A 19,689-nucleotide genomic window follows, 5' to 3' on the forward strand; every position below is an offset into this window, starting at 1 on the left:
AGTCATACTCCTATCATGGGAGGTGATGCTGCATTGTATATTGTACCGATAATTACACGGCACTACTGCTTATTGCACTGCTCTAGTCTGTTACATTATGCATGTGTCCCTTTAGAAAAGGCTATGCAATGCCTGCCTGAAATCTTCTGTGTGTCCATACATACCTTATGCAATATATTAAATTACTTGAATCTCATGAGCAGAACTGGTCCTTTTCGAGGGATAAGATACTGGATTTAAGAATCTGTCTGTCCAATGTGTGGATAATAATCTTGCTAAACGTACAGAACAATAGCATTCAAAATAAATGGACGTTAATTGCTTGAATAGACTTGGCGAACTTGTTACGCAAATAAATCCTTATTGCCGTTTTGCAGACGGAGATATTAAATGTTGATGATAAAACGCACAGACTTGAAGATTGACAACGGAGTGCTTTTTGTAAAATGGTACAATCATTCTATTTTATTACCGTTTTGAAATGCTGAGTAGAAATGCTTAAGATGATTCAAGAGAGCTTGTATTTAACTATTTTTTATTCTGGTGAAATGGAAAATAAATACACAATATAAACACACAGTGCCTGAATCTAGTGTTTGTGTATTTCCAGGATGTTGAACAATGGCTGATCTTCATGATTGTATGTATGATTAATATTTCCACCAGAGAAGATAGGAAAGATAAGGATGGAAGTCAAGGTGCTTTCTCCTGTTTCATAGTACGATGTAAAAAAATGGGTGAGTTCGATTTGAAGACCTAGCAGGGTTTTTCGCTTTTGTATTTTGTTTTTTTTATCACACACCTGAAGATTAGATGAGATGAAATTTGAATGATCTTCGTGGGGAAATTGGGACATTGCAGCAGCAAATAGTAATAGGATATAGCAAGAAAAAAGAATAAAAAATATAGAAAATGGGGAGGTATTAAACATAACGCAACAACACTAGAACATATTAAATGGAAATCCATGACTTTTAGTAGTATGATAGAAAAGGAGTTACAGCATTATGAGGGTGTGCAACAAAAAAAAAAGGAGAGGAAAAAAATATGTATGATATGAAAATATACCAAAATACTAAATATAGATAGATAGGTAGGTAGGTAGGTAGATAGATAGATAGATGGATAGATAATGTTTATTTATGTGTCACTCCTCAATATACAGATCAAACAGAGCAACATATTACCCCAATAAAAAAGAGGTTGAGGACTACTCAGTTATGAGACACAAAAATACATATACGTAAAAAATACTACATAGTATATACAGTAAATATATATATGTATGTATATACATATGCATACATGTGTATATATATATATAGACACAAATATACACACACATAAGTACATACATTAGTGCAGATACATAGATACACATACACACACACACACACACACACAGAATAGAGGTCACATTATAAAACAATTTTAGTATTGCATTAGACACTCATGAATGAACGTTGTGTTGCCTTTAAGGCATTTGTTTAACTTTCTCAAATTTCTTCTTTAAATAATTTGTCTGTACCTATTTCTAGTTGAAAATGAGAAGTGAATAACTACTTTACTGTTTAACAAACTCATTTGTAAAATTTATTAGTTGTCCTTTCGTGTAATGCCACGATGTCACTTCCTGTTTAGTCACTTCCTTTTTAGCTCTTCCTGGTTCTGCAGAAAAACGAGACAGACATGTAGTGCATGTTCTGAAAGTAATCCACTTGCTTCCACTACGAAGCATCATAGAGGCAATGCCATAAGTTGATTTATTTGACATTAGACATGTTAAAATTCATATACTAGTAATGATTTCGTTAAAAATGACGTTTGATAAGTTATTTAAAAACGGTTTTATTTACAATTGTGTGCAAGCTAACAGCAATACCAGTAGCCATGGTAACTGCTACCTACAGTGCAAGACAGCAATGTATACAGCTATGTACAATGTAATGTTTAGTTAAGAACACAGACACTGAATATTTTGTATTGTTTTTATTTACAGTTTTCACCAGCATGTTAATGAGGAAGTGTGACAGTAAATGGTCAATCTTACTACGACTCTGTCTTCATTGGCTACGGTTTAACTTGATGTTTAGTCAGAGTTTCGACACACTGCACGAGAACACTACAGTGAAAAGGCACCATTTTGATGTTTTGAAGTGGTCGAGATGGCAACAAGCAGCAAGTCATCTGTACCCAGTGCTAGGAGCAGCAAGACATCGGCATCAACGGGAAGTGTGGCCCGTGCCCGGGCTAAAGCAGAAGCTGCCAAGGTGAGAGCGTCATATGCTGGCCAAGAGGCTAAACTAAAATTGGAAAAGGCTGCCAGAGAAGCAGAAAGGATCACAAGAGATGCTCAAAATCAGTTGGAAACAGTAAGATTAGACACAGAGTTGGAAGTGCTAACACTACATCGAGAAGCTGATGCGGCTGTGGTGGAGGCACAAGTGCTGGAAAACGCTGAAGCAATGCATGCTGTAGTTGAAAATGGAAAATCGGAATCAGAAAGGGTTAAAATGGAACGCACCAGTGAATATGTCCAATCTCAAATCAACCTTCAGAATCGTTCTCCCTCCTTCTTATCGGTCTTACCTGTCGCTTCCCCATTCCACGCAGAATCACATGACAGGTTCGTAACATGGCGTCCACCTGTGAAAGACATTTCACAATTACAACCTATCAACAACAAGCTGAAGTCTGAAAGAGCTGACAATATGCACTTACCTGCACCAAACTTACCTGATCCGACAAGAGTTGAGACAAAGTCTGAAGTCAGAAGAACAAGCCCCACCATAAACGTACATGCTCAGTCATGTGCTCCCCGACATATTCCTCCAGCTAGCACACCACCTCTGACGGAGCCTTTGGCACAGTATTTGGCACGACGAGACCTTGTCAATTCAGGACTGTACCAATTTGATGATAAGCCTGAGAATTACCGTGCATGGTACTCCTCATTCACCAATGCAGCTGGCGAAGTTCACCTCACAGCAACCCAAGAATTGGACCTCATGACTAAATGGCTGGGAAAGGAATCTGGCGAACAGGTGAAACGCATACGCTCAGTGCATGTCAGCAACCCCAATCTGGCTTTACACAAAGCATGGGAGAGACTACGTGAGTGCTATGCTGCCCCCGAAATTATTGAAAAGTCACTGTTTCAGCGGTTGGACAGTTTTCCTAAGATTTCAGCCAAGGACCACTCCAAATTACGTGAACTCGGGGATTTGCTTATGGAGATCCAAGGTGCTAAAGAAGACGGATATCTCACTGGCCTGTCGTATCTGGACACTTCCCGTGGAATTGGACCAATCGTAGAGAAGCTTCCATATGGGCTTCAGGAGAAGTGGGTGTCTTCTGGGTCATGGTACAAAGAAGAGAATCACGGTCGCTTCCCTCCCTTTGAGTATTTTTGCAACTTCGTGTGCTATGAGGCAAAGAAGCGAAACGACCCTAGCTTCATTCATCAAGGCAGCACCACAACACCCACAAAACCAGACAAATCCATTGTGAAGAATTTTAACACCAACAAACCCATCTCAGTGCACAAAACGGATGTTTCAACAACCAATGACGACCCTAACAAGAACTGCCCATTACATAACAAACCCCATCCTCTCAAAAAATGCAGAACATTCAGAAACAAACTCCTCGACGACAGAAAGGCCTTCCTCAAGGAGAAAGGAATATGTTTCAAATGCTGTTCTTCGATCTCCCACCTCGCCAAAGACTGCAAGTCCTCCGTGAAGTGCTCTGAATGCGACAGCACCAATCATGATGCAGCCATGCATCTTGGCCCATCACCTCAAACCGTCAAGGCTCCTTCATCGTCACAAGAGAACGGCGGGGAGGGAGAAGATCATTCTAACACGGCTGTTGTTAGAACAAGCTGCACAGAAGTTTGCAGTCCAGGTCAGTGGAGCCGCTCATGCTCAAAGATCTGCCTCGTAAAGATATACCCCAAGGGTTCTAAGGACATGGCCATCAAAGCCTATGTCTCTGGATGACCAGAGCAATCGCTCATTAGCCAGATCAGAGTTCTTCGAGCTGTTCAGTGTGGAGAGCAAGCCATTCTCATACCATCTCAGAACTTGCTCTGGCATCGTAGAAACATCCGGCAAGAAGGCAGAAGGATTCCAGATCGAGTCACTGGACGGCAAAGTTCTCATCTCTCTCCCACCACTCATTGAGTGGTGGGAGATCTTGAACAATCGGTCTGAGATTCCAACACCGAGCGCAGTTCTACACCAGCCTCATCTCCATCACATTGCTAAGCACATCCCGGAACTGGACCCAGAAGCAGAAATACTCCTGCTACTCGGAAGAGACATCCTTAGGGCACACAAGGTCAGGCAGCAGGTCAACGGACCACATAACGCCCCCTTTGCCCAACGTCTGGATCTGGGCTGGGTAGTAATAGGAGAAGTGTGCCTGGGTAATGTACATGACACACACAAGCCGACAGTCAACACGTTCAAGACCAACGTGCTGGACAGTGGTCGCCATACAATTTTTCAACCCTGTTCAAGCTTCATGCATGTCAAGGAGATGCAACAAAGCTTTAACTGGCCTGGCAAAGCACCTGAGAGGATGCTGGGACAGACAGTGTTCAACCGAACTGAGCATGACAACAAACCTGCTCCATCCGTGGAAGACACCGTCTTCTTAAAGATAATGGACACAAACGTCTACAGAGACGACACTAGCAGTTGGGTCGCCCCACTGCCGTTTAGAGAACCACGCCAGCCTTTGCCGAATAACAAAGGGCCAGGTAGTCAACCGGTTCGCATCCCTACAACGAACCCTGAAAAGAAAACCTGAGATGCAGGAACAGTATGTGGCATTCATGGAGAAGATCTTCACTAATGGACATGCCGAAGTAGCGCCGCCACTGCGAGAAGGTGAGGAATGTTGGTATCTTCCAACATTTGGGGTCTACCACCCACAAAAACCCAATCAAATCAGGGTGGTCTTTGATTCCAGCACCAAGTACTCCGGTGTCTCCCTCAATGATGTGCTCCTCACAGGTCCCGACCTCAATAACTCCCTCCTTGGTGTCCTGCTACGCTTCCGGAAAGAGAAGGTTGCAATGCTGGCGGATATCCAGCAGATGTTCCATTGTTTCTTGGTGCGTGAAGACCACCGCAACTTCCTCCGTTTTTTATGGCACAAGGACAATGACATCAACAAGGAAGTTGTTGAGTACCGGATGAAGGTCCACGTCTTTGGCAACAGACCATCTCCTGCTGTGGCCATCTACGGGCTGCGAAGAGCCATCAGAGGAGGTGCACAGGAGTATGGTGCCGATACTGTCAAGTTCGTGGAAAGGCACTTCTATGTTGATGATGGCTTGGTATCCATACCGTCTGAAGCCGAGGCAATCGACCTGCTCCAACGAACGCAGGCCTCACTCGCTGAATCAAACCTCCGCTTACACAAGTTCGTGTCGAACTGTCAGGCAGTCATGGAGGCCTTCCCGCCTGAAGATTGCGCCCCAGTAATCAAGGACCTAGATCTGAGCGGAGAAACCGCACCCACACAACGGAGCTTAGGTCTGCTCTGGGAGATCACGTCTGACACATTTACCTACTCCACATCAACCACGAACAAACCATTCACCCGCCGTGGAGTCCTCTCCACTGTCAACAGTGTTTTTGATCCCCTGGGTCTGCTGGCACCCATCACGATCCAGGGAAGAGCCCTCCTCAGGGAACATACCTTTGAACTGTCTGACTGGGACACACCCCTCCCGGAAGACAAACTAAGTAGATGGGAAGCCTGGAGAGATTCGCTCCAAGACCTAAAACAGCTTCATGTTCCGCGTACATACACAATGACCTCACTCACTAAAGCAGTGCACACAGAATTGTGTGTGTTCTCAGACGCATCAGTCAAGGCCATCGGTGCTGTGGCGTACCTGAAAGCAGTTCAAGGAGATGGGCAAGCCGAAGTAGGATTCGTTATGGGCAAGGCAAAGCTAGCACCCCTGTCCGAGCCTACAATCCCAAGGCTTGAGCTGTGCGCCGCCGTCTTAGCAGTAGAGATGGCAGATCTCATCCAGGATGAGGTAGACCTAAAGTTGGATGCCACTAAGTTCTACACGGACAGCAAAGTAGTGCTCGGCTATATTTGTAACGAGTCAAAACGATTCTACACATACGTCCACAATAGAGTTCAACGTATCCGTCAGTCCTCAAAGCCTGAACAATGGCACTATGTACGTACAGAGGAAAACCCTGCAGACCATGCGTCGAGATCCTTACCTGCATCCCGCCTGGCGCAGACCTCTTGGTTCACTGGACCCTCCTTCCTGCGTCAGCCACCTGCAGAGAAAACACAAACAAGTGAGACATTCGAGCTAATTGAACCTGAAAAAGACTCAGAAATCCGACCACAGGTACAAACCTGTGCTACCTACCTGGAACCAATACTTACCTCTGACCGCTTCCAACGTTTCTCCACCTTCGCCTCCCTAGTAAGAGGAGTAGCATTCCTCGTCCACATGGCAAGATCCTACAAACATTCAAACCAACACAGCAAATGCAAAGGATGGCATAGATGTAACTTATCTCGTACTCCAGATGAAATGGCCCAAGCAAGGAATGTTATCCTTAAAGCAACACAAAAGGCAGCTTTTACAAAAGAACTGTCAGCCCTCCGAGCCAACAAAGTAATATCCAAAAACAGCCCATTGCAGAAACTCAGCCCAACCTTGGAGGACGACTTCATTTGCGTTGGAGGCCGACTAAAGCACTCTCACCTTGCAACTGCAGAAAAGAGCCCATTAATTCTGCCCAAAGATAGCCACATCTCCCTACTGCTCACACGACATCACCATGAGCAGGTGAAACACCAAGGTCGTCACCTGACGGAAGGAGCGATCAGGACAGCAGGACTGTGGATCTTGGGAGGCAAGACACTAATCAATTCAGTACTCCACAAATGCATAACCTGCCGCAAGCTGCGTGGGAAGCTGGAAGAACAACGCATGGCGGACCTGCCACCTGAACGCCTCAAAACCTGCCCTCCTTTTACGTATGTGGGGCTCGATGTATTTGGGCCTTGGTCTGTCACAACCAGACGCACCAGAGGAGGGCAGGCGGAGAGCAAGCGGTGGGCCATCATGTTCAGCTGTATGAGTTCGAGAGCTGTGCATATCGAAGTCATCGAGTCTATGGACACGTCCAGCTGCATAAACGCTCTCAGGCGCTTCTTCGCACTCAGAGGCCCTGCGAAACAGCTCCGATCCGATTGCGGCACCAACTTTATAGGAGCGTGTAAAGAGCTTGGGATGGACAAAATGGTGCAGAGGTACCTCAGTGAGCAGGGATGCAGCTGGGAATTCAACCCGCCACACGCCTCTCATATGGGAGGCTCTTGGGAGCGCATGATCGGCGTTGCCAGAAGAATCCTTGATTCAATGTTTCTACAGCAAAACACTCGCCTAACCCACAAAGTGCTTTGTACACTAATGGCAGAGGTCACAGCCATCATAAATGCACGACCACTCCTACCTGTATCTGCGGACCTGGAAAAACCCTTCATACTGTCACCATCGATGCTCCTTACACAGAAGTCAGGAGTTCCACCTCCACCTGGAGACTTCTCGGACAAGGACCTGTACACAAAGCAATGGAGACAAGTTCAGGCCCTTGCAAACCAGTTCTGGACCCGCTGGAGCCGTGAATACTTACCTTCCTTGCAACACAGACAGAAGTGGACAGTGCCTCGCAGAAACCTTCAAGTTGGAGATCTAGTTCTGCTCAGGGACAAGCAGACCGCCCGCAACTGCTGGCCCATGGCCAGGATCACTGCCACATTCCCTGGAAAGGATGGACATGTAAGAAAGGTTGAGGTGAAGACAACTGACCAAGGTAATGCAAAAGCCTTTCTTAGACCAATTGCAGAAATTGTTCTACTTCTGCCCAAAGACTGATCTAGAGACTAATGTTCTGGACTCGCAAAAGTTCTTAGTGACCTCACATAGGTCAGGCGGGGAGTGTGTTGCCTTTAAGGCATTTGTTTAACTTTCTCAAATTTCTTCTTTAAATAATTTGTCTGTACCTATTTCTAGTTGAAAATGAGAAGTGAATAACTACTTTACTGTTTAACAAACTCATTTGTAAAATTTATTAGTTGTCCTTTCGTGTAATGCCACGATGTCACTTCCTGTTTAGTCACTTCCTTTTTAGCTCTTCCTGGTTCTGCAGAAAAACAAGACAGACATGTAGTGCATGATCTGAAAGTAATCCACTTGCTTCCACTACGAAGCATCATAGAGGCAATGCCGTAAGTTGATTTATTTGACATTAGACATGTTAAAGTTCATATACTAGTAATGATTTCGTTAAAAATGACGTTTGATAAGTTATTTAAAAAACGGTTTTATTTACAATTGTGTGCAAGCTAACAGCAATACCAGTAGCCATGGCAACTGCTACCTACAGTTCAAGACAGCAATGTATACAGCTATGTACAATGTAATGTTTAGTTAAGAACACAGACACTGAATATTTTGTATTGTTTTTATTTACAGTTTTCACCAGCATGTTAATGAGGAAGTGTGACAGTAAATGGTCAATCTTACTACGACTCTGTCTTCATTGGCTACGGTTTAACTTGGTGTTTAGTCAGAGTTTCGACACTGCACGAGAACACTACAAACGTCTTCTGTTAAGGATGCAATATATGCAGTATGAGGTAAGTAGAAAACCATCAAGATATATGCAACATATGACATTATAAGGATATGAGTATATGAAGAAAACCTGAAGTTACAGTGCATATACAGTAGGGGTGTCACGATTCTCCAAATCCACGATTCGATTTGACTTTCAATTTTAAGGTCACGATTCGATTCGATTTTCAATTTAAAAAAAAAAATTTTCAGCACTGATGGCTATGCCATTGTTAGACTATCGAGTCTTGATTTGTAAAGATCAACAGATCATTGGTTTTATGCCCTGACAACTGTCATTTACATTTTCAAATTCTTCTTTAAAAAGATGGTATCAAATGTGATAACTGCCATATTTTTTTTTTTTGGAATGTACCACACTAAGGCCATATAGTCAAAGTTTTTCAAAGTTTTTCCATTTAAAAAAACACAACTTTCCCTTTAATTTGGTACCAAATACATGGCAAGGCGATTCAGGGCGTCCATTACTTAAGTGTCAACATTCACAGTATGACAACAAAACAGATCCTTCCTATCTTGGCTAACGATAAGCTTTCAAAATACATACAAAACCTCCAGCGCTTCAGCCCACACAGTAATAAGATCAGACAGTAACAGTCGCCAAACTTATATGGATAAAAGTCGCGGCAACCCGGCCAGTCCTCCTACCGACTCTTCAGTGCACTTCCTCCCGGAAAACAGCGTCCGTCTCCGGCGGTGAGAGCAGGCAGGTCCCGCTGTTTAGTGAAGGTGATCTTGTGTCTTGTTTTATCGAGCAAGAACAAGCGATTTCCATCAAAAGACTTCAACTCACAATGTCTTCGTAACTTTCCACTACATACGGCGGGTCAGGTTCTGTCTCACAGCACAATCTGACAGCTTCCAGAAGGTTTTAAAAGTGTAACGCTTAGCCGGCGAAGCCATTTTTACTGGTGGAGGACTAAACCCGGGGAAAATCAAACGTCTCAGTGTCACCAGATATACAGTATTTTCCGGTTCGTCGATGACAACTTGAAGTATATATAAAACAAAGCTGATAACTTGATTTTCAGTTTTTGGTACATTTTAAACGATTTAAAAATGACGGGCGCTCTTGGGCGCTATAGTGAAATATAGAACGGGCGTTCTCTAGCAGCTACGCTGTGTCGTCATTGAAATGTTGTTTTTTTTCTTCAGACGCGTGCAAGTAGGCAGGGGTGGAGAGAGAAAAAATACTGGGAGAATCGCGAACCTGCTTGTGATTTCGAAGGTCGAAATCGTATCGTATTACATATTATGAATCCCAGTACATGTTCCTATATTACAGTTGACGATTCCTCGCATGATTTTGAGAATCTAACCACTGGCTTGTACAGAAAGTGGAGGAAAATTTTGAAAGCAGAGACATTCAACTCCAATTGATGGCGCTTGGCATTTCTAGTTTTAATATACATGGATCAGTACTTTAATATGGCATGAAATACAGAGCCAAGCCACAGTGATTTGGTTGTATGGATTTGTAATATTCATTTTGCAAAATGTATTACCCAGTTGTAGGCTAATTAGTCACGTAACTATAGCTCATATCATGGCTCATGTTGCCCTACATTATTACAACCATAAAGCCTTATAAAACATTTGAAACATTTTTAGCTTAGCATTTCAAAGAGTGTTCTTTGAAAACAATGGCTGTAGTAAAGATTTGCGCTAAATAATGGTATAAATATCAGTCTTTTACACTCACTGTGCGATCGTTTGGCTTCAGAAGAGTTGGATTATGCTGCACAAATTGTATAGAGTAACTTTATGGTCATGTTTTGCTCTTTTGGGAACGCCAAAGAACCGGTCCCCACTGACTTCAGTTTTGGAGAAGGCTGCTACAGAGTTGTGCAGGCAAACTCCCTGTGTGTTATATGTACTTCCAAACTCCACTTGTGTTTCAACTGGCATGAGGGTGAGTAGATCATGACTGAATTTTCATTTTTGATTGAACTATACCTTTAAATGATGAGAACATCAAAATTATTCATGTGTCCCCAGTAGATTGTTAGCTCTGGTGGTCCATGCTAACACTTTAGCGTACACTATGTTGTGTGACAGCAGGCTTATAATACAAATCTGCACTGCACTTCCCACAGATCACTTGTCAATCAAACAGTGTGACGTCTTTTTCCTTGGATTTTCTGTTGATGCAGCTTGAGTTTCTCTTTTCTTTGTCTGTTCAGCCATGGTGGCTATCACTGCTCATGCTAACTACCCAGTTCTTCTTCTTCTGTTCATTGTAAACAAACTGGACAGATTACTGGATCACTGTAGTACCACATGATAAAATATTAGTGTTAAATATGAGGGAACAGTCTTTTGGGTATCATGTTAAAGAGGGGGTGTGATAGCCCCAAAGGCAGAAATACCATAACTTTTGTATGACACTGATACCCCTACCACATACTCACTCACACACACACACACACACACACACACCTCCTGTTACAAGCAGGAAGTGTGCTTCTCTGTGTCTAATGTAATCCCATCAGGCGTGTTGGCTTTCCCAACAGGTCTGACAGGCCTGGGTTAGCGTGTGTGTGTGTGTGTGTGTGTGTGTGTGTGTGTGTGTGTGCACATCAAAGCTTAGCATTGGCCATATAGGGATATCTGATTGAAAGAAGCTCTGAGCAGCTTTGTTTGATGGCTTGATGCGTATTATACAGTATACATCTTCAACTTTTTAATCCATCTCCATTATTCCAACTGTAATTTAGTTTCAGTTTTTTAGTTGCCATTTTACTATTTTGACAGCCAGGAATTGGAATAATGGGTCTGACTTTACTGTTTTCAGTGTTAAAAGAGGAATGCACAAGTATACGTTACACACATACACACACACACACACACACACACACACACATCCCAGAGCAACAGCAGTCGATGTAATTCAGTATTGAACCTCTGCCAGTGCATTTAACCTGCCTGCTAGACTAACAGTGTTTATGTCTGGGTTGAGTTTGTGCATGATAAGTAGCCAGAGGTGGTGTGTGTGTGTGTGTGTGTGTGTGTGTGTGTGTGTGTGTGTGTGTGTGTGTGTGTGCGCGCGCGCATGCACACGCATGTGTGTTAGTTGTTGTTGCTATAGTGGCACACTTTGCGCGGAAGAGCTTGCATGGCCTAATTAAATCAAATGGAAATCCCTCTTGGGACAAAGTGTTGGACTCTTAATGATCCCCCACCCCCCCACCCCCACCCCACCCCACCCCACCCCACACACACACACACACACACACACACACACACACAAACACATTAGATCTGCAGTGGTGCCATACATACGTCGTGTATGTGTGTTTCATTGCTAGTCTCCCCTTGTCTCCTGTATAATGTGTGTATAGAAATCAATATCTACTGATTTTTCCATCTTAGATTTAGGCTTAGGCTTAGATTTAGGCATTTATCATTATCAAAGCTCATTGTCGGTTGCATGTTGTATATATTAAGCTTTGACCGATGTGGGATTTTGGACGCCGAAACTGAAACCAATATTTTTAGATTGAAGCTAGACAATATTTTGTGCCTTTAAATTTGACCATTTTCGTGCCAAAAAAGTTGCAAATACAGTGTTTGCCCCAGAATTGTATTCTTGTCAGGGTGGAAAAGCTTCTGAAACAACATTGAGACCATCATGGGACATTAAAACTCTCCACTGAAACCAGACTAATGGAATTCTTTTAGGGTTAGCAGCTCCTTAAAGCCATTTCCTCTATTCTTATTTATATCCTATTACTATTTGTTGCTGCAATTGCCCAATTTCCTCACATGTATTATTACATTTTTAAGTATCTAATCTACATGCATGCGTCTGTTTGCATGAGTGCGTTCGTGAGTGTTTATGAGTGTTTGCACTTCCATCTCTTCTCTCTCCAGCCTCCCACTCTCCTCCCACCCCGGCCTCGCCGCCAAGCAGGCCGAGCTGTGCTGCAATCTGGAGGAGAGACTCTGCCAACTGGGAGTAAAAATACCAACCAACCTGTCTTCCAACGCCTGCCACTAACACATAACACATAGGAGCTTCTAGTCCTAATCAATCCACATTTTCATCCAAATGTCTACTTTTCTACTCTAGACAGAACACAGCAGTGATTCAACCTATAGGCAGTTTACATTTGCTGTTCTAAACAGCCGGTGTCTGGTAGGACTCAACAGAAAATCCAAGGAAAAAGACGCCACAGTACTGGACACACTGTTTGATTGACAGGTGATCTCTGGGAAGTGCAGAGCAGAAACACCACAGCAATGAGGCTGAGCACCAAAGACGGAGGGAAAAAAAAAATAGTAATAATGAGGATCTCAAGGATTTACACTTTAACATTTTCTGTGCATGTACTCTGAAATTTAAAAAAAATCTAGAAAAGCATGGAAGTTTGTGGAAGGAAATGTAGTCACATGATCTGTGAAAATTATTTAAATGTCCATGTCCATGTGTTCCCATCTGGCCTGGGACCTTTGATTGATTTAATTTATTCGATGGATCTTAAAAACAAGTACAGGAATAGGATTCAGCCAGAAAATAAATTCACGTACTTTATCGCACATCATCCCTCTCTCGCTCCCATCTTTCCTGTCTCTCAACTGTAAACAATCTACGGAAAAGGATTAGGGCCACATGTGAAAAATGTATTTGAGTTCTGAGTTTTAAGTCAGAATTCTGAGTTCTTCTCAGAATTCTCTGACTTTAATCTCAAAATTCTGATTTTTTTCTCAGAACTCTCACTCAAATACATGTTTCTCATGTGGCCCTAATCCTCTTCCATAACAATCAAAGTAAAGAAAAAATATCTTATGTTCATCCCTGCTTTGACTCTCAAGTTGCACATGTGCTCATTTTTCAATTTTCTATATTTCAAAAGTCATACAGTATTTTTGGACCGTTAATGCGACTTATCAGTGTGTCCCCCAGAATCTGATACTTTTCAGGGTAAAAAAAGCCTCTGAAACAGCTAAAAATCTGGCTAAAAGGAATCACTCACCTCTTTCTGAATGAGCCTCTGTATGTGATTTGCCATTCAGGCTTAAGTAATGCCTTTTGAATTATTAAAGAGTGCCATCTTTTTTTAGCAAGTCATGGCTTATCATTTATGATGCATCATCTGCTGATATCCGCCGATGTGTTTGTGTGTCTATGTTCATGTGCACACACACACACACACACACACATACACACACACACACACACACACACCAGATGGGCCATCAATCATGCTCCCCACACTCCCTTAACACACCACATCCCAGCATGCTTTACAAGTGTTAGCACAATGCAGTGATCGCTAAATCCCTTTAAGAGCAGTAATCCCCTGCTTTTCCCACTCACTCACTTTCAGTCGCATCTATTTATTTTATTATTTATTTTTTTCAGTTCAAACCGTAAAAGCAAGACTCCCATCCCCATGCAAGGTATCGCTGGGCAGCCTACGCTCCAGTTTTAATACGTTTCCCTCCCAATAGATTGTAATCACATTATTTTTCATGGTGCTTGACAGTACATTGTCTCTCATTAAATCCATTTTTCCACATTAGGGCCAAACAGGGGCTCGCTAGGCAACAGAAACCACCTGATACATGATTTCTGTTAGAAGCACGATGCTAAAAATGAATCCACAAACAAGGGAAATTGAGTTAGAAAATGTTAGTCAAGCCCTGTTTGGCCCTGTAGCGGAGGTCAGACTATTGATTCCTGTTATGGCCTCTCCTACTTTTTGTATCGGAAAGGATGGCTGGACATAGACATAGATCAGTGGTTCTCAACGTGGGGTCTGGGGACCCAGCAAATTGATGAGTTGTTGAACTTCACCATTATTTCATTTACAAGAAGTTAACACAATTAGAGAATGTAGAAGAATGACTGTTTTGATCATAGTTTCTCTGTTATCTCTCTACCTACAATACAGATAGTCATGGGATTCTGGACAAAACCATATCCAACAATAAAAATATTCTCAGATTTGGGTCTGAGAGACAAAATCTCATCAAATGCAGGTCTGTGGCTCTAATGTGGACTAAATTAGGGTCCTTGATATGAAAAAGGTTGAGAATCATTGACATAGATCATTGCTGTAAAATGCTCCATAAAATTCCTGCTTAATGGGCAGCTTGAGGAGAGGCTATAGTCACCATCAGAGACTGGACATAGCTAACTAGTTACCCACCGGATCTGTGCTGCCATCATTTAACCAATTAGACTAACCAGATTCATCCAATTCTCATTTGACTGCAGAGTAAACACAAGGAGAAAGCTGGCACTGAGCGGGATAAGTGAGAAGAAAAAGCCGATACACAAACAGAACTGATTGTATTATGTAGGTGGAAATTGTCCTATTGCTCTGAAATATAGCAAGAGAGATTGGTTTTGGGATGATCTGTTATGTGTTTTCCTATCTATGAACCCCTCTGTGACAGTCTCAGCAAAAACTGTACTGAGCTTCATAAAGCTGGTATTTATGGTCATTCAGAACCAGTTGTAGGCCAACACACAAAGATGCATAACCAGATGCAAGGAGCACAAAACCTGGAGCCTTGAGCAAAGGAAAAAAGTAATCTGGTCTGATAAGTCTTTCAGCCTTTTTCCTCCATCTAGACTGGTTTATGTTTGAACTCATTTTTACTGGGAATGACCTGATTATAGGAGATACTGAACTGGAACCCCGCAGAATCAATTTACAGCTCATTTAGAATAAGTAGCAGTTAGGAAATAGTTTTATTATAATTCAACTAGTTGAACTACATTTTGCAGTAGCTTAGTGGTAGTTCAGCTAAATTCAACTTTGGAAAGTATTTTTCAAAGTTCATTACTTTTTTGTCATTCTGAGACTACTGCAATATGGCTAAAATAATATAAGGGAACACATTTTTTTCATTCTTTTATTTTTTATCACTGCCTTTCATATCTTGATTCAATCTCCTTTGACTGCCACTCCCCTTTTTTTTATAAACACAGAAAACATTTCTTGCATTTATAATATACAATACAATATTTATTAACATCCTAATCAGGTATTTTTGAAGTATAATGTGATTTTGTATAATATGACATTGCAGATGTACATAATGTTCTGTTTTTAATAATTATTGAACTACTTTTTCTTTCTTTTACTTCATGTAAGTTTAGTCAACAAAACTATATTGCTTTTAATGTTAGCTTTTTTTGCTGTAGTTCACTTTCTTCTAGCGTGAAATAACTGGTAGCTTGTAAAACTAGACTTTCAACATAGCTTCACTAAGAGGGTGATTCTACCAAAATGGTTCAAATTGGGGGGTTAGAAAAAAGTTGAAATTTGTATTCTATTATTGCAAAACTTTGACCATATGTTACACCATATCTAAGGCACATATATCTACTAAAATTACAGTCAAATTTCATATAATGTAATTCCAAATTTTATGGAATTCCTCTCCTCTCCCAAAATATGTCACTACCAAAAGATGGTGTAAAATGTTCAAGATAATAATAAAAAATATATATATATATTTAAAAAAATAAAAATAAAAATAAAAATATATGTATATATATATATATATATATATATATATATATATATATACATATATATATATATATATTTAACATATATATATATTTTTTTTTTATCAATAAGTCATAAACAGCTAGCATGCATATGACAAGCTATGGACTGTTATGCACTCATAAAAATAGAATACTTTGCTTTTTAACTCCATTAGAGAAATTATATGTTGAGCATGTTAATGTCAAATGTCAGAATGTCAAAATTACACTTCTGTGTGTGCAGGCTAACATTGTGTAGTGACATGAAAATTGGTGGCAGCCTTTTTTTTTTTTTTACAAAATAGATCTAAATCTTTTCAATCTTTTAACTTCTATTAAAAAAGAATGTAAAACAAAAAAATAGGAAAAAGAAAGGGTAGGGTTACTTATTATTATCTCAATTACTGTGTCAATTAATGCCTTGGTTCAAGTTTGTTTATTTATAGCCCTTTATCACAAGCATGTCTCAGAGGACTTTGGTCTTAAGTAGACACTAATATGGTCTTAATAAATATCTAAAATCTGAACACATAATTGATTTTTTAAATAATATTCTTAGAGGGGGACTGCAATTTGAACCATTTCAGTAGAACTGCCCAATGCTGACATAAGTCTCCACCTCCACCCCCTCTCTATCTTTCCTGCTCTCTCTTTCACACTGACATTGACACACACACACACACACACCCACACACAATGACTTGCATATAGGATTACAGCCCTCAGAGACAGTTTATGGTGACTGTAATGACTGTGACGCTGCTTCCTCAGTGTATTCAAACACTTCAGGAATGTTTCAACTCTCGATGAAGACTGGAGCAACTTCCACTACCTAAAATAAGATTAGATTAGACAAAACTTGAATGATTCCTGTGGGGAAAAATACAATATAAAGATAAAAGCTAGAATAGAAAACAAGATTACAACAAATGTGGGTTATATACACACTGACAATTTCAACAAGTGTTAAGTAATTGTATGAATGAGAAGGATAAGAAGCACTTTATACATGTCTAAAATAAGATTAGATTAGATTAGATTAAACTTTATTGGTTCTTGGGTCATTGCAACAGCAAATAGTAATAGGATGAAGAGAAAAATAGAATATAGCCTAAGCATAATGAATTTAAACAAGGATATAGTGAATTAGTGATATAAACATATGCAACTGATAATTTCAACACGAGAACATGTTAGTTTGTAGAATGCATGAATGGGAAGTATGGGGAAAAGTAAGGCTTACAGCAAGAAAATGCAGAAAATTCAGCATACACGTTGAGTGATACTAGGCTCCATGCTAACACTTTAGCATACACTATGTTGAGTGGCAGTATAGGCTCTATGCTAACACTTTAGCATACACTATGTTGAATGACAGTATATGCTCCATGCTAACACTTTAGCATACACTATGTTGAGTGGCAGTATAGGCTCTATGCTAACACTTTAGCATACACTATGTTGAATGACAGTATAGGCTCCACGCTAACACTTTAGCATACACTATGTTGACAGTATAGGCTCTATGCTAACATTTTAGCATACACTATGTTGAGTGACAGTATAGGCTCCATGCTAACACTTTAGCATACACTATGTTGACAGTATAGGCTCCATGCTAACACTTTCGCATACACTATGTTGAATGACAGTATAGGCTACAGTGACCAGATGTCCCGGTTTGTCCGGGATTGTCCCGGTTTCAAGATGGGTGTCCCGAGTCCCGACAAATATCTGTAAAACACTAAAATGTCCCGGTTTTCAACATTCACTACCAAATTGTCCCGGTTTTCACCACAATTAAAATAATAATAATAGTATTATACTTGTTTTCAGCGCTTACATAGACGTTTATCATGTTCTGTCCCGCTCATTATTACCTAACCCAATCAAAAAACATAAACAATGCACCACGCGTCATTAGCAGTCATGCCGAAGAGAAAGTCACTCTTTTCTAAAGACCTCCAGAAGGCTTACTCTTTTCTTCTTGAAGTAGCTGGCAACGAAAATGCTGCGTTCTGCACACACTGCAAGAGTACATTTTCGGTCGCGCACGGTGGAAATGCCGGCATAAAAGATCATATTAAGATGGCCAAACATACGCGGCGGCTATCTAGTAGTAGCACCGTTGCGACTTACTACTTAAACTGGCAGCTCAGGAGGGGACCTTTGCCTAACGTTACCATCTGGTGAAACACAACCAGAGCAGAAAGGTATCTGACAATCAAAAAATATGTTATATTACACCAGTGCAATCCTTGTGTTTTGTGTTTACTAGTGTTATTATACAGTTTTCCAATAAACTATGTTTTGGTGGATTTTTGGAGACAAAACATCATTTTTTGTTTGCTGAGGCGTTGTCCATGGTGTTGAAAGGTGCAGTCACTAGGTGTGCTAAGCGCTGAAATAATTGTCCCCCATCCTGATGAAAACGCCTATGGTGTATAAGCGCATACATGTGCTCGTGCATGAACATGCGGTACACTTAAGGGTCCCGGTTTCGGGGTTTGAAAATGTGGTCACCCTAGTATAGGCTCCATGCTAACACTTTAGCATACACTATGTTGACAGTATAGGCTCCATGCTAACACTTTAGCATACACTATGTTGACAGTATAGGCTCCATGCTAACACTTTAGCATACACTATGTTGAGTGATAGTAGGCTCCATGCTAACACTTTAGCATACACTATGTTGAGTGATAGTAGGCTCTATGCTAACACTTTAGCATACACTATGTTGAGTGACAGTGGGCTCCATGCTAACACTTCAGTGTATGAGTGATAGTAGGCTGACTAAGTCCAGCAGCTCCATTGACACATGATCAGAAAAAGCCCCATCACAGTGAAGACAACATTTTCAATTTAAAAGCCGTTTGCAAGGACAACAGCGATTATTTCAGCAGATGACTGTGCTGTGAGGAGCTGAGGTGAGGTAAGGCTTATAGTGGGCTGATTTGTATTGGACAAAAGCCTGGTGGGGAGCGACATTGATTAGTCAGAGAGCTTTCAAAAGGCTCAACATTGCCGACAGTGGCACAAGAGGATTACCAGAAAAATTTCAGTCAGTACCATCATGAAAGATTACAAGGACACTCTTGTTGACTTGATGTAAAAAGAAAATCTCTCTAGATACATATTGCCATGTCATTACAACTGACATTGAAAGCTTTCTACATAAGGGAAGTAGAGCAGAGCATCCGTACAGCTACAGCTAAAGGTTCAAAAGATTGATACAATACAAACTAAATGTGCAAGTTTACGATATGCTTAATGAACCTAGATTGCCCATTATTTTGGCTGACTGGTAACTGTATGGTTTGTTTTCAACCTTCCTACCTGGATTCCAATCTAGTCTGTTAGCTGTAGAAAGGCCACTGGAGCCTTACATACTGGTATGTAGAGAAAGTGGGTCTAGGAAAAGTCTAAGTATAAACATACATTCCTATCACATATTCAACAGACTAAAATCTCATTTATTCTC

Source organism: Centroberyx gerrardi, chromosome 17, assembly GCF_048128805.1.
Source record: "Centroberyx gerrardi isolate f3 chromosome 17, fCenGer3.hap1.cur.20231027, whole genome shotgun sequence".
Lineage (NCBI taxonomy): Eukaryota > Metazoa > Chordata > Actinopteri > Beryciformes > Berycidae > Centroberyx > Centroberyx gerrardi.